The 15,099-nt window shown below is 41.1% G+C and overlaps 1 long non-coding RNA gene across 4 annotated transcripts; it reads left to right on the top strand.

Annotated features, from left to right (window-relative positions):
• Positions 1-4,268: 4,268 nt before the first annotated feature.
• Positions 4,269-6,603, top strand: LOC135744978 (uncharacterized). Of its 4 annotated transcripts, XR_010530908.2 has the most exons (6): positions 4,270-4,551; positions 4,855-4,939; positions 5,032-5,078; positions 5,229-5,279; positions 5,622-5,689; positions 5,810-6,603. It is a non-coding gene; the product is annotated as an uncharacterized lncRNA (long non-coding RNA). The 4 variants fall into 4 exon arrangements; XR_010530910.2 differs by having other exon boundaries at positions 4,269-4,551; positions 4,874-4,939; positions 5,229-5,689; XR_010530907.2 differs by having other exon boundaries at positions 4,269-4,551; positions 5,229-5,689.
• Positions 6,604-15,099: the final 8,496 nt, after the last annotated feature.

Below are 15,099 nucleotides of genomic sequence, written 5' to 3'. Positions count from 1 at the left end.
TCTTCCTCTTCTACTCATTCTCCTACCTTCCTCCCCTTCCTCCTTCTCCTCCTCCTCCTCCTCCTTCTTCTTCTTCTTGTTCTTTGGATTTATGGCAGCTGAAATCCAATTTGTTGCATAATTGCCACAGAGTACAACTGAAACACAAGGGTTATTTATACACAAAGGGCTCTATTTTAACGATCTGAAACGCAAGTGCGAAGCGCAACGCGCAGATGAGTTTGTGGGCGGATCTTGGGCGCTGTTGCTATTTTCCCGGCGTGAGAAATAACTCTTGCGCCGGGCGCAAATCAATAAGAGGTTGGTCTGAAGTAGGTTCATTATTCATAGGTGTGGTTTGGGCGTAACGTCAAATAAACCAATCAGAACGCTAGCCAACATTCCCTTTAAACGCAAGGGCGCAATTTCCATGGCGGGTTGCTATTATTATGACGGATTTACCAGTCGCACGCCAGGAGCGGTTCACAGCCGAGGAGACCGACGTCCTTGTACGGGGGAATCCCACGCTTGCCAGCATAAATCGGGCACGCCGTGTAACGGGAGGTGGATCTGCCTCAGGACCTGACGCCAGCAGAGGACATCGCTGCGTCCACCCTCACCACTGAAAGGGTTTGGGGGCTTTGAAATCGGACCCAAGAAACGCAAGCAAGGTCCAACCCCAAAGTACTCTTACAAATCAAGTTCATATACATTAAGGTTTCTTATGAAAACATTTTAACTATTATTTACATAAAATAAACGTAATACAGCCACACAACAACGTTATAAAAATATTTTAATCGTTATTCGCATGAGAATAAATAAAAACTATCACCAAAATGCTCACCACTATGATTCCCCTTATCTCGTGTATTAATATTTTTAAGTGTAACAATTTATGATTTGCAAAAATAACTGTTGCATCTGTGTAGATTAGATAAGCAAAGTGTATGCGCGTTGTGCACGTTATACATTATGGTCAAGCATGCGCCCTTAAAATAGCATAATGAACCACGCGCAACGCGCCACTGACTTTAGACTAGTTTTTTTTGGTTAGTAGCGCAATTGTTTTTTGAAACTGCAAAATAGCATAAGAGATGGTTTGCGCCGCAACACGCCTCCTTTTTGCGCTGAACCGCCCAGGGAGCGCAAGTTCATTCCCTAGTTTGCTGACGTGCATCTGTGGAGGGAAAAACCCTGCTGTGCGCCGGCGCAAAATACGAATGATACATGCGTCACTGACAAAGTCAATTGCGCTGGGTGCAAGATAGGGCCCAAAAAGTGTAGCAGAGAACTAATGAATCTCTATGGTAACTAACAAGTTGTGGGTGTGGTTTCAATCAGTGTCCATGGTGACTGACAAGGGAGCAATACTGGAACAACGGGGAGAACAAGGCACAATAAAAACCAGGGATACACAGACAGGGACCAAAAAACAGTTGCAATGAGATGTGCAGTTCATTTTGAAATCGCTTCATTAATATTTGAATCTGGTTATAAAAGATGGTTCAAAGAGTTATCACAAAAAAAACAACACATTTTATGTTTTTGTTTGACTAAAAAATATTGTTTGTCAATATTTCCAGTCTTCAAAAGGGCCCTGGAAATGCCTTTATTATTTGTTGATAACTATAAACACACACACATACACCCATATTTACTGTTTAACATTTAAGACTGATACAGAAAATATTAATTATCCATGAATGCTGTAAACATCATCAGTGAAAGTCAGTGTAATATTAAAAACAACTTGTTTTTCGAATGATGCAAGCCTGTGATCAGCATTGATAAGATGGAGGTTTGAGTTATTTTGGATATTATTATTATAAAACATCTCATTAAGTTGTCATGGTTTGGCTTTGTTGGCCACGTGAATGTTTGTTGTGACCTGTACAAAAATAAAAACCATCACAATAAAAAGCCAAATGTTGTCTTTCTCCCACGAGAACAATAATACAGAACAAAAGTTGGGGTATAAATAGTGTCCTCATTACATGTAAATGCTCCCTGTTGTCATGAAAGAAACATAAGCGTTGCTTCTCATTTATAAATTCCTAAAAGAGTGATGCGTATGAGGCTTTTTTAAATCCATCATCTCAATCCCTCTTGTATCCTGGCTACTAAGAACCTGTGGATAAAAAATACAAGTGAGCTCTCCACCTCAATAATATCCACCATTATTTACACAACATACATTAGGCCTCAGATATTCTTCCTCTCACTTAAGCAGAGCAGCTTTATTTCGGCTCTGAAGTTGTATTTTTGGTGTGTGTCATCTTTGGACACGTGTCATGTGTAAAAACAGAATCCTACAAAGGACTCAAAAAAGAAAATGGGACAGAGTCCTGAAAAGTGGGCCAGGGTGTTTTATAAAAAGCTCAGACTTGATGGTTCACGTTACGTTAGATTTAGACATACAGGTGATTTAAGTGTAAGGGACAGTAAAGGGCCAATATTATCCCTAATTTTACAAGATGTAATATAAGTCTCAGGTGTACCTAGAATATGTCGGCATGAGCTAGAGTGCGCAGTAAAGAGCAGCTGGAGAATAAGATGGCGCAATGATTTACAGGTCCATGATGGGGAAAAGCTCTTCTATCAAAGTTTATTTCTTTCTTTAATATAATTGAGTTTGTCATTGGACTATTTTATTGGTTCTAGACTAGTTGAAAGTATTTTTACTTTACCCTTGTCGTCGTTCGAAAAAGCTATGAGTGTGTCTTGTAATAGTTCTGCATAGGTGCTACGGCTTAGCCTTAAGACTGTTTTTAATTTATGCATCTGCATCGTCGTCTGCGTCGTCATGTATTTATGTATTCAGACCGCTAGTCGGCACTATATGGGCTGCGTCTGAAAACTCTAAATTGCTGCCTTCTGAGGCAGCTTTCCAAGGCAGGAAGGCATCAAGGCATGTCCGAATTCAGTGTTTGGTTTACTTCCTGTCTCCTGAGATACCTATGTGTGGGCGTACAATGAGAATGTGATTGGTCGAGCCTGGTCGAGTTCGAAAAAATAAAATGGCGGCCAAGGAAGCAACTGGAGCACAAATTTAGTAATTTAATTTAATTTAAATAAATGTAGATTTTCACTTTTTACACCTTTTAATTGCATTTCTAGCGAGAAATTAGTATTGTAGTTTTCAAATATGTGATTAGTTATCACAAAGGCGCTCTCTGTTTATATTTCAAACACGCTGCCTTTGAAGTGTGTCCGAAAGTCTTTCTCTGAGCTGCATTCATGCCTCCGAAGTCATTGCCTCATGAGGCAGCGAGGCAACGAGTCACTGCCTTGAGTTTTCGGACACAGCCATGCATGTAACGCAAAGCAGCGGTACAACAGCCAAAGAAGGGGGAGCTTGGCCAGTAAACCCACAAAGGAAGAAGAAACAGCAGCTCATGTGAATGTTATTTGAGAAGACCAGCTCTGATGGAGGTACATCCCAGATAGCAGACGGACTCGGCCCGAATGTGGCCTCATGATGGCACTGCTGGCGTGCCGCCGGCAACGGCATGCAACATGTCAGCCAAGTATGGGCCAGGTGTGGCAATGATGGCACTGGATCCATGATGGCAGATAATATTTGGGCCAGTTGTGATTGGGAGGTATGTGGCCCAGATCAGTGTAGTGATTCTGGCCCAGATCAGTCTAGTGATTGTAAGCCACATTTAAAATACTGATTTATAATAAATAATTAAATTGAAGTATTTTCAGGCTATCTTAATCTTAATGTTAATTTAACCTTTATTAAGTAAAATGTTAGTTTTGTATTAAAAGAAACTAATATATTTGGACAATAATGTTTGTCTACATTTCAATCACATAAACTTGCCTTCAGATCATGGGTCAAGATTATTTTGTTCAAATGACCCTGAACTTCCAAAAGTTTTTCTTTCTGAATTTAAAAGTTTCTATAACGTTGCTTTGAGAAGCACCATGGATCGTTTCTATTTAAACTTGCTTTTGCGCGATTTTCATTGTAGCAGGAGTTTATTCCTGCTGAAGATTTCTGACTTCAATGACTAAACTATCATTGTGTACAATCAGATGTTAGATACTGCAGAAATAAACGTTACTGTGCTGAAGATTTCTGACTTCAATGACTAAGTAAAACTATCATTGTGTACAATCAAATGTTAGATACTGCAGAAATAAACAAAATGTATTGTTAACCTTCGCGTTACGTTAAGGATGCGCAGTTTATTTATGAAGTGCAACAAGAACCTACACGCGGATGACATCAAAGTACTGCGAGAGCGATTAGAAAGATCATGGACAGCATTCTGATTTCAAATCACTCTCGCGGTATTTTAACGTCATCTTTTTCTAGTTCCTGCAACTCAGCATTACGTTGAACACCTTGTCAAAAATGATTGAGATGGCCAATCAAATCAAAAAAGGCGAGTGCCACTGGCCAATCACATAACAGAAGACGAGCTTTCCTGTTAACGGAAGCCGAGCGGCGGCCAATCAAATTAACCAATAGGCGGGGTTACCGTCGGAGTAGCAGTTACACCGCGTCAATCAATCATAACGGACACACAGATTTCAAAGGCAGCAGGATGAAAGATAGTAAGTACCTGAACTTAAATATTTAAACTTTTTCAATCATAAAAATGTTTTTGTTTAAATGTCTTACAAACGTATAAAGGGATGCAAACGTTTACGTGATTCGTGTATAACGTAATGTGTGACAATTAACGTTATATTGATATTAAATTAGCTGTTTTCTATCAGGTTAAGAATAACTGTGATCATATTATAATGAAGTAATCGAATTTGGTTATCTGGTCTTCCTGATGTTAGAACATTTATATAAAAAACATATTTAAAAAACGTATTTCTGTAACGTTTAGTTTCCTTTTTTGATGAAAGTGTGTCTGTGTTCATCAAGACATGAAGACTATGGAGTGGGACAAGAGAAGGATGATGGGGTGTATATTCCAATAGACACATTAAGGTAAATTAAATATTGAGGCTCATGTTTGCATCTTTGTGTTTATATATCAAAAGATTGCTCTATATGGCTAAATAGTCACATTGTGATTTCAGTGAAAGCTGATAAATACAGAGGGCTGGACAGTGGTTTCATTCATTAGGTGAGTAAGAACTGACCATAGCCTAACATTACTTTAGTTACCCGAATTGCATTGTTGAATACAAAGGAAATTGGTAAAAATACAAATATTTTGAATATATGGAATACTGTGAAATTATTTTCTGTTTATCATCTGCTGTGTCTGCTTCAGGTAAAGAGGTGGGACAAGGATGCTGACAGGACAGGAGGAGGTGACATTCAGGTTAGTGACAGTACATCAGGGCCACCATTTAATTTAATGTTAATTTAATTGCTTCCAAAATCAATACTTGACAAATCTTTAGAATTATATCTGCAAAGCTGAATTTCTCATAGGTGGATAAAGTATGACAGCAATTCTGAAGACCTTAGACGTGCAGTATATGATTCTTCTCTCTTTCATTTATATTGATTTGACTTAATTTTCTTGGTAACTAATAATGGGGATAGTCCTAATATAATATATTTTAAATACATGCTTAGAACATATCTCATTTGCTCATTTGCTTTGTATCTAAATGAAAAGTACCTCTTTAAGGTCTAAGCTATGTTTCATTTTATTTAGACATTCAACGCAGACATTTTCATCCAAAGCAACTTGAGGAAGAAAACAGAAGCAGTTCATCCTAAAAGGTTCATCTTCTAATTGTTTATCTAACTGTTTGTTTTAAAGTATATCATTATGCTTTTAATTACTTTATTATATGGCTTTTGCTTCATAACAATTATTGATTTGCATCTGTTTTCTTTTAGTGGGCTGCTGTAATGTTTACATCTATGGAAAGAGGAGCTGAGAAGAAAAGATAGGCTGGAAAGCAGTACTTCTTGTTGAGGACAATCCTGAATAGGAACACTTTCTCATACACATAGATTATTATTAGTGTTTGATTGTTTGTTTCATTTTTATGAATTGTATTGTTTTAATTTTTCGTTTTATTTTAAATTACCTAAGTTAGATTCATGCTAATACTTTAACTGGACCTTGTATCTTTGCTGGCTGGCTGGCTGTAGAGTTGGTTTCACATACACATGAAGTTTCTAATTAACTAACTTTTAAGTTCAGTTTGGTTTAAACTTGTATTTACCCATGGTAATTCATTTAAATTTCTATTCATGCTTATATATTAATTTCAATGAACTTCTGTATTTGTGTATAGCTGGCAATTTGGGCAAGCTACGTTTAACACACAAATGTAACTGTCACAAAGGTTTTTTTTTATTATCAGTTTGTTCTAAACATTTGTTTGTTTACTAAGGATGAAATTGCTTTGTAATTTAAGTTGTTGGTAGATTCATGCCAATAATGTATTTGAACAAACTAGTATTTTTGTTTATTGCTGGCAGTTTATACTAGAAGAGTTTTAACACATACAATGTTGTAGTGTTATTGACTTGTGTGCTATTGATTAATAAAAAGGCAAACAATTTGAAAGTAATTTTTCGTGTGATTTATTTATTAATATAATTTGGGCAAGATTAGGCTGAGTTATGGCTCAGTTTTGGAAGTTCTGGTTAAATGCTGGTTTTAATATGGTTGACCTATGGCTGAGAACTGGTACCGATGTTATAATCTGTTCTGGCCCAGGTTTGGGCCAATTATGGGCTATTATCTGTCAGAGACATGGGCCAAGTGTGGCCTTTGTCCGTAATTCAGAACTGGGCCACTGTAGGGCCGTCATTCTTTGTTGTATGTGGGCCGAGGAAAAACTGGTTGTGTGGGCCGGAGCTGGGCCGGGACAAAATTGCTATCTGGGATGGACAGCTACTAATGCTGCAGCTTGCGTTTATCACAACCTCAACTTGACCTATCTTTGTTTATATCGTTGTAAGCAGAAATCAGTACGAGAAAATGCAAAGAGGTAGCAGACCAATCAGATCACTTGCGGTCTGTGTAGAATGGATGTGCCGTTATATTTGTGCAAAGGTGCACGTCAGGCTACGCACAGCCAACGCATAGCCTACAGCGCAGAACCTACGCATGAATATAAATTGGGAGAAGTAAAGTATTGTTTATACCAACATGATATCATGAAAAGTCATGTTATAGTCACACAAAATTTAATCAATTTATTCGTGTCCATGGCATGAAATTCAGCTTTTTTACATCCCTTGAGCATGAATGTATTTTCGTGACACTCGCACGAATTTCTATAAATAGTTTCTCGTGTCAGGCAAAACTTTCTTTTTCGTTTCATTTTATGAATTGTTTTCTTACCGTTGTTGGTTGAGGTTAGATTTGGGGGTTGGGTTAGAATGTACTTTTATGTATTGGTTTCAACATGTTTTTCTTCTGCTTTTAATACTATTCACACAAAAAACTATTAATAGAAATTCCTGCGAGTGTCACGAAAAAGACATGACTTTCCGTGAGATCAGTCTGGTTTATGCTCAACGCGTCCACATAAGCGCATTGGTGCACACGGAAAACATTATGTCAATTGCGAAGTGGACAGGTTGGGTGCGCGAGACCTAATTTCATGTGTAGGTGTGCCCGACAATTTTTGTAAGTATTGCCATTTAAAACATGAATTCTTTTTAAAATGAAGTGAAGTGAGTATTTGCCAATGTATGGTAACCCATACTTGAAATGTGACCTCTGCATTTAACCCATCCAGTGAATACACGCACTGCAAGTCATGAACACACAAACACCCAGAGCAGTGGGTAACTATCCCTGCAGCACCCAGGGAGCAATTAGGGTTAAGGTGCCTAGCTCAAGGGCACCACAGTCACAACCCACCAGTCATGAGCCTCAAACCAGCAACACTTGGGTTATAAGCCCAGCACTCTAACCACTAGGCTACAACTGCCCCCAAACATATGATTCAGAATTATTGTCTTATATTTCAGCCTGATCTCACAAGATTTCGAACATATTTTACGAGTTGCCTAATTCGTATGAATTCATACGAAGTTAATTGTGCAAAAACGTATGATTCTCATGAAAAAAACTATAATGAAACCTAACGACGCTCCTAACCCCAACATCAACACGGGTCAAGAAAAAGCATATAAAATGTATAAATATGGTCGTATGAATTAATATGAATGAGCCAACTCGTAAAATATGTACGAATTCTCAAGATAGCGTTGTATATTTGTATTGAAAGTACCACTAGAGGAATAAAATACAAACTGTGAGATTTCTGTATTGTTTGTTTAGTAAAAACGTTAATGAAATTATAATGTTTAATAAAGACATATTAAAGGGGCCATGACATGAAAATCTGACTTTTTCCATGTTTAAGTGCTATGATTGGGTCCCTAGTGATGCTATCAACCTAGAACATTTGAAAAAAGATCAACCCAGTAACTTAGTTTTGGTAAACCATTCTCTACAAGCACATGAAAAAATAGGTCGTTGAAATTTGGCTCTCCTTATGATGTCATAAGGAGCTCTTATTATAATAATCCAACCCCTTAATCCAACCACAGCACTGCCATTTAGTGCAGAGAGAAAATAATTCACAGAACAATTGAGTTTCAATTTCAACAAACCACCATCATTGTGATCAGTGTTTGCACTTGATCTGCACATGTGCATTTTAGAGGACACACCCAAAACGGCACATTTTTGCACACACCTACAAAGTGGCAATTTTAACATGCTATAATAAATTATTTATATGGTATTTTGAGCTTAAACTTCACATATGTGCTCTGGGGACACCAAAGATGTATTTGACATCTTAAAAAAGTCCTGTGACATGGGCCCTTTAAATAAAGACGTATTTATGTTCTCATATTTATATATCTATTAAGCTCTGATGTTACAAGCACCAGGGTTGTTCCAGGGAACGACGACTTCTATCCTTTACTTTGAGTTGGTTTTGGACTCGATTGCTTGAGTCGCCTCCTGTTGGTTCAAAGAATAGTGCAACAGTTAGGGTTAGGGTTGCATCAACTGTGATTGCCTTGTCCATTTGTTAAGACGCAGGCGCCGGCAGAGGAGGCATCGAGCAGTTTCATCTGAAATGTCCACCCGAAATGTTTTGAGCCATCGGATTTGAATCCATCTCGAAAACATTTCGGGGGCATTGATGTCACAAGGTGACGATCTTTTAGGCGGAACCAAAAATTGGGAAAGTTTGGTTCCGCCCGGATGTTTCCGCCCGGACCGGTAAGAGGAAACACCGGACATCCGGTAGCGCCGCGAACGCTGTAATCAGCCGAATTACATACAGCTGAGTGTCATTAAGAGGAGCGCCGGGTGATTGGACGATGGCAACACTCAGGAGAGTATTTGAGGGCAGTTTAAACCACAGTTAGTGTGCTTATTATTCCTGTTGGTGGTGTGTATCGTAGCGCCGAGTTGGGCTCGCCGGGTACGCTGTTTTGGATTGTTGTATTTGCTCTCTCTCTCGTTTGGATTATAGACTTACATTGATGAAGATACCGAAGACCTTATAGGTAGAAGAATTAAGCGAATACGGACCTTGGATGAAAGAAACGAAGGAAGGAAAGACGCATCATTGTGAGTATACGATTGTGGAAAAGTGGTGGTGGTGGCTGAAAACCACTTTGTCTATGCATCTAGAGTCCTAGCAGTGTGAGATAAATCTTGGAGAGCGTGGGACGAAGAAAGTACAGCAGCTGTGAGTAACGGAGTCTTTTTATGGATGTGTTGTACATATATTTGACCTGTGTATCTCTTTGAGTGTTTTCGAAAGAGAGTGGGTGGCCCTACCCCTGAACCAGCGCGGTGGGTGAGCCAAAGGGTCTTTGTGCTGAAACAGCTCCAGTGACAAAAACAAACACTAGGCCAAGTTAACATCTCCATATTCTTCGTCCAGAGTGAGGTGAAGGAAGACGGGCGTCTATTGTGTGCACTAGCGTGGTGGGTGAGTCTTGGATGTAGAAATTTTCACTTGAAGTGGTGCTGTGTAATGCTGTGTATTGCAGTGAGATTGCTGTGTCTTGTCTGACGTACTCCCGCCTCCAGTCACTCGTTCTTGAGACGACGAAGAGGAAGAACGGTTCTAGAGTAAAAACCTGTACATGAATATGCTGTGAGTGTGTTTCAGTTTGAAAATCTCAGAGTGGCGTCTCGAAGTATTTTCCCAGCCAAACGCTCGGCGGACTTGAGTTTAGGAGTGGCGGTGAAGAACTGTGCTATTGACGGTGTGTGAGTATTATCTATAATATTGCTACCTTACCTGTGTCCTTTTATCATCACAGAGTTAGAGGCGAAGGAGATCCGCCGGCCCGAGGTCTCGACGAAAGGGCGCCCCGGTCCAGCTTTCGATTGACCAACGGGTCTCGAGGAAAGGGCAGCGCTCGACCCGGGGTGCCGGCGTGACGCCCTCGCCCCTCTGTGGACCAACGAGCTCGCCGAGAGGGTTTTGGCCCCCGGCAGTACATAGGAAAGCACTGTCTAGCTGACGCATCGCGCAGCCAGTTACCGTAAGTCCGCCACCCTGTTAAAGTAATATATGACCTGTTAAAACTGCCAAATCAACAGGGAAGAGGAGTGTGTTGTGAGAGCTGTGCAGAGAGCCATACCTACCTCGAAGCGGTAGCCAGCAGTCATCTGGAGAGAGAGAGAGAGAGAGAGAGCCAGCGTGAGCACTGAGATACTGAACTGTGCAGAGAGCCATACCTACCCAAAGCTGTAGTCAGCGCAGAGCCATCTGTGGAGAGAGAGAGAAAGAGCCAGCGTGAGCACTGAGATACCGAACTGTGAAGAGAGCCATACCTACCCAAAGCTGTAGTCAGCGCAGAGGTGAGAGAACCATTGGAGACCGATTCATTGTGCCTTTATGTCCCAGCAGTCATCTGTGGAGAGAGAGAGAAAGAGCCAGCGTGAACGCTGAGATATCGGACTGTGAAGAGAGAGCCATACCTACCCTAAGCTGTAGTCAGCGCAGAATCCTCTGTGGAGAGAGAGAGAGCCAGCGTGAGCACTGAGATACTGAACTGTGCAGAGAGCCATACCTACCCAAAGCTGTAGTCAGCGCAGAGGTGAGAGAACCATTGGAAAACCGATTCATTGTGCCTTTGTGTCCCAGCAGTCATCATGTGGAGAGAGAGAGAGAAAGAGCCAGCGTGAACCCTGAGAAGCCGAGCTGTGAAGAGAGCCTAGAGGGGCCGTTATTTTAAGTTCCCCTTTCCCCTTCCCTATTTAATATTTTTAAGTAATTTAATAAAGTATATTTTAATTTTATGCTCACCTTGTGTGTCTGGTCATTGGGGTGGCTTTGGGAATCTCCTCGAGGTGGAGAAAGGGGCGTGGCCTTATTTACACCTGGGTCCACCCCTACCTGTGACAGATTTGGCGTAGTCGGCAGTCCACCTCGGGTTGAGACCAAGGTCCCCCAATGACCTACCACGTTTTTTTTAAAAAAGTAAAGTTCCCCTAACGCATTATCAGTCCCCAAACAACGCGTTCTCGGGACGAGAACGGATTGGCGGGGGAGGATGTCACAAGGTGACGATCTTTTAGGCGGAACCAAAAATTGGGAAAGTTTGGTTCCGCCCGGATGTTTCCGCCCGGACCGGTAAGAGGAAACACCGGACATCCGGTAGCGCCGCGAACGCTGTAATCAGCCGAATTACATACAGCTGAGTGTCATTAAGAGGAGCGCCGGGTGATTGGACGATGGCAACACTCAGGAGAGTATTTGAGGGCAGTTTAAACCACAGTTAGTGTGCTTATTATTCCTGTTGGTGGTGTGTATCGTAGCGCCGAGTTGGGCTCGCCGGGTACGCTGTTTTGGATTGTTGTAACTGCTCTCTCTCTCTCGTTTGGATTATAGCCTTACATTGATGAAGATACCGAAGACCTTATAGGTAGAAGAATTAAGCGAATACGGACCTTGGATGAAAGAAACGAAGGAAGGAAAGACGCATCATTGTGAGTATACGATTGTGGAAAAGTGGTGGTGGTGGCTGAAAACCACTTTGTCTATGCATCTAGAGTCCTAGCAGTGTGAGATAAATCTTGGAGAGCGTGGGACGAAGAAAGTACAGCAGCTGTGAGTAACGGAGTCTTTTTATGGATGTGTTGTACATATATTTGACCTGTGTATCTCTTTGAGTGTTTTCGAAAGAGAGTGGGTGGCCCTACCCCTGAACCAGCGCGGTGGGTGAGCCAAAGGGTCTTTGTGCTGAAACAGCTCCAGTGACAAAAACAAACACTAGGCCAAGTTAACATCTCCATATTCTTCGTCCAGAGTGAGGTGAAGGAAGACGGGCGTCTATTGTGTGCACTAGCGTGGTGGGTGAGTCTTGGATGTAGAAATTTTCACTTGAAGTGGTGCTGTGTAATGCTGTGTATTGCAGTGAGATTGCTGTGTCTTGTCTGACGTACTCCCGCCTCCAGTCACTCGTTCTTGAGACGACGAAGAGGAAGAACGGTTCTAGAGTAAAAACCTGTACATGAATATGCTGTGAGTGTGTTTCAGTTTGAAAATCTCAGAGTGGCGTCTCGAAGTATTTTCCCAGCCAAACGCTCGGCGGACTTGAGTTTAGGAGTGGCGGTGAAGAACTGTGCTATTGACGGTGTGTGAGTATTATCTATAATATTGCTACCTTACCTGTGTCCTTTTATCATCACAGAGTTAGAGGCGAAGGAGATCCGCCGGCCCGAGGTCTCGACGAAAGGGCGCCCCGGTCCAGCTTTCGATTGACCAACGGGTCTCGAGGAAAGGGCAGCGCTCGACCCGGGGTGCCGGCGTGACGCCCTCGCCCCTCTGTGGACCAACGAGCTCGCCGAGAGGGTTTTGGCCCCCGGCAGTACATAGGAAAGCACTGTCTAGCTGACGCATCGCGCAGCCAGTTACCGTAAGTCCGCCACCCTGTTAAAGTAATATATGACCTGTTAAAACTGCCAAATCAACAGGGAAGAGGAGTGTGTTGTGAGAGCTGTGCAGAGAGCCATACCTACCTCGAAGCGGTAGCCAGCAGTCATCTGGAGAGAGAGAGAGAGAGAGAGAGCCAGCGTGAGCACTGAGATACTGAACTGTGCAGAGAGCCATACCTACCCAAAGCTGTAGTCAGCGCAGAGCCATCTGTGGAGAGAGAGAGAAAGAGCCAGCGTGAGCACTGAGATACCGAACTGTGAAGAGAGCCATACCTACCCAAAGCTGTAGTCAGCGCAGAGGTGAGAGAACCATTGGAGACCGATTCATTGTGCCTTTATGTCCCAGCAGTCATCTGTGGAGAGAGAGAGAAAGAGCCAGCGTGAACGCTGAGATATCGGACTGTGAAGAGAGAGCCATACCTACCCTAAGCTGTAGTCAGCGCAGAATCCTCTGTGGAGAGAGAGAGAGCCAGCGTGAGCACTGAGATACTGAACTGTGCAGAGAGCCATACCTACCCAAAGCTGTAGTCAGCGCAGAGGTGAGAGAACCATTGGAAAACCGATTCATTGTGCCTTTGTGTCCCAGCAGTCATCATGTGGAGAGAGAGAGAGAAAGAGCCAGCGTGAACCCTGAGAAGCCGAGCTGTGAAGAGAGCCTAGAGGGGCCGTTATTTTAAGTTCCCCTTTCCCCTTCCCTATTTAATATTTTTAAGTAATTTAATAAAGTATATTTTAATTTTATGCTCACCTTGTGTGTCTGGTCATTGGGGTGGCTTTGGGAATCTCCTCGAGGTGGAGAAAGGGGCGTGGCCTTATTTACACCTGGGTCCACCCCTACCTGTGACATTTACACTTGGCCTTTTTAAATCGGATAGCTATTAGTGTGAAATGTAAAATGTTATTTTGATGTGCACTTCCATGATATTCTTTAAAGTAACATAACGCATAATTTAAATACCATTAAAAAAATCACTATTATATTATTAAAATACCATGGTTTACTGTCTTACCACCACCACTGTACTTGTTTTATAAGGGGCTGCATAGGCAAGTGGTTCATGTATTATGGAAATTCAATCTGGCCCTAGTTAGAGTTTATAATAAATGAACACAACATCATTTATATGTTAATGTTATTTAGAAACTTGAGAGAATGAATAATCTGTAATAGGATTTGTAAATGACAGCTAACAGAGAAGAGATCATTCACATCTAAAACTGAAACGATGATATTTTGACATCAAGGTGTAGTCACTGACTGGAGGAAAGTACAGATCATCAGCTAATAAAAGAAAATTTCCCATGAGCATCTTGCATCAAGTCGGCACCAGCAACAGGAAATAATTAAACTGCTTCGAATAAAAGCAAGGCACAGGATAAATGAATCAAAGTCATCAAAATCAAATCACAAGAGAACTAAAATCATACTCAAGTGTATTTTGTTTTATATTTTGTCAAGACATTTGCTGACATAAGTATTTATCTGGGTTGGCCAATATACAGAATCCAACACTGTTAACCCACACTGTAAAAAAAAAAGGTTGCTGTAGTGGTGCAGATGTTTGCCAGTAATTTACTGTAAATTGATGTTATTTACTGGTTTGTTCAAAGTTATATGCTTCCTCGTCTCCTCGCTCCTACATCCTACGAACCGGAAGCTGATCGAGCTTTGCCATCATGTAGGACATCTCAGTGCTTTCATTGCACCGCGAGGAACGAGGAGCTAGGAGGCTCTCTGAGGAGTCATGAGCGAGGATACACAAGTGTTTCCTATGCGGAAGTGTTTTATCAACTAAATCTAAAGCACGTATAAATCTCCTCCCCTTTCACATCATCACTTCATTAAACACATATAAAACTAGCTATTAATCATTCAATTATTGTAAATGTAGATTTATATTTAATATTTATGTAGAAACCACCGATCTATATAAGTGATCAGTGGTATAGACATATATTAATTTTACAGCACTTTTAAGAATGACTTTATTTTAATGTAGTAAGGATATGAACTATAACTCAAGTATGCATTTATCTTTATTTGATTAAATATTTGGGGTTTTTAATGCATTGATTATTTGATAACAGATAATAAACATTATAAGGAGAGTAAGTAGACAGGATATCATTTCATTTAATACTTCGTCTCCTCTGTCCTCACGAAACGAGGATGCACAAATAAGAATTGAGAAGCACCCTTTGTCTTTACAGAATAAAACTTTAAAATAACAGCCTCATGAAA

Source organism: Paramisgurnus dabryanus, chromosome 3 (assembly GCF_030506205.2).
Source record: "Paramisgurnus dabryanus chromosome 3, PD_genome_1.1, whole genome shotgun sequence".
Taxonomy (NCBI): domain Eukaryota; kingdom Metazoa; phylum Chordata; class Actinopteri; order Cypriniformes; family Cobitidae; genus Paramisgurnus; species Paramisgurnus dabryanus.
Note: the sequence above shows the minus strand (reverse complement) of the source record. Positions and strands in the feature narration are given on the sequence as shown.